Genomic DNA, 1,992 nt, shown 5'->3' on the forward strand with positions numbered 1-1,992 from the left:
TTATAATTATAATTTTAATTTCATGTTTAATAATAATAAGGTTATAGTGGCGAATGTTTTAAGTTTGTAAGTCAAAATTCTGTCCGTGTAACACTACGCGATTAATACTCATTGTAAGTTATGTTCAACATTTTTAAATTAATGTCTCGTAGCTAAGTTATTATTATGCTTATTTAAGCCGAAGTAATTGTAATGTTGAACTAAATATTAAAGACGGGGTTATTGGGCTTTGTACAATAATTGGGGTTTTGACAAAAGATTGACACTTGTGAAAATTAGACTATGGGCTATTAATGGGCTTTATATTAACTAAACGATACCTCGTTAATTTAATATAAAGGTTACAATTTGACGTATCTATATATAACCACATACGCTTAATCGGGTACGGTGAGCGAGATATTTATAAATACGAATTATTGTTCATTTGACAGAACACGGGGATGAATTAATAGTCGCTGGACTCATTAAAACAGGGGTGGATTACATTCAAGGCTAATTGGTGTAATTGTTAACAAAGTATTAAAACCTTGGATTACACGCAGTCGACAACCTGGTGTATTCATTAAACAAAGTATTAAGACCTTGTTACAGTTCGAATCCCCAATTAGTTAGAATATTTGACTTCGGGTATAAAGATAATTTGACGAGGACACTCGCACTTTATATTTATGACTGATGGACTGTTATGGACAAAAATCGGATGGACATATCGAATAATCCAGGACAAAGGACAATTAACCCATGGTAATAAATTAAAATCAACACGTCGAACATCATGATTATGGAAGTTTAAATAAGCATAATTCTTTTATTTTATATCTCATCGCACTTTTATTTACTGTCATTTTATTTATTGCACTTTTAAATTATTGCATTTTTATTTATCGCACTTTTATTTATCGTCATTTACTTTACGCTTTAAATTAAGTCATTTGTATATTTAATATTTTACATTAGGTTTTAATTGCGACTTAAGACATAAAATCGACAAACCGGTTACTAAACGGTAAAAACCCTCCTTTTATAATAATAATAATATTACTTATATATATATTGATACAAATATAGTTTAAAATAAATATAGCGTTAAACTCAGCTAGCTCCCTGCAGAACGAACCAGACTTACTAAAAACTAAACTACTTTACGATTAGGTACACTGCCTATAGTGTTGTAGTAAGGTTTAGGTATATCCACTCTATAAATAAATAAATAACTTGTGTAAAATTGTATAGCATTTAATAGTATTTCGCAATAAAAATATAACTATTTCGTATACTACCTCGCACACATCAAGTATTTTTGGCGCCGATGCCGGGGAACTTCAACAACGCCGAAAGCAAAACGCTATATATAAAAAAAATGATTTTTATTAAAGTTTTAAGCTATTTTTGTAAAAATATATTTTTATAAGTTTTAAATATTAAAAAAACAAAAATATAAAAACATAAAAAAAGAGAAAAATATATATCTATATTTTTAAGTGTTTAAAATAAAAAAGGTTCATATTTATAAAGTTAAAAATCAAGTAAAAAAAGTAAAAAAAAAAAAAACTGAACCTACACGAATTTGAACCTGCCATCATCTGAATCTGCATCATCCGCACTCGCGAAGATTTTAGGCAGCAGAAATCCGCACTCGCGGAGCTCCTGTGACAGGCCAACCTAGTACGCATTTAATACCAAAATAGGGTTAAATAATTTATTTAATCTTTTAGGTTAAGATTTAATTATTATTAATAGTAATTAGGGTTAATATTTAATATTAATTAGTTTTAGTTTAATTAAATTTTTATTTTTAAGTATTAATTAATTTAATTACTTATAAAATTAATACTTTTATAAAATAATAATATAAAAATAATATATTTATAAAAATTGTACTTCTATAACTTTAAGTTTTATTTTTATATTTCGTATCTTTTTAATCGTTTAATTTGTAATTTGTATTTTTATCGTTCGTAATTAGATTTAAACTTATTTTTTGCCGTA

This window comes from Rutidosis leptorrhynchoides, chromosome 10 (genome assembly GCF_046630445.1).
Source record: "Rutidosis leptorrhynchoides isolate AG116_Rl617_1_P2 chromosome 10, CSIRO_AGI_Rlap_v1, whole genome shotgun sequence".
NCBI lineage: Eukaryota > Viridiplantae > Streptophyta > Magnoliopsida > Asterales > Asteraceae > Rutidosis > Rutidosis leptorrhynchoides.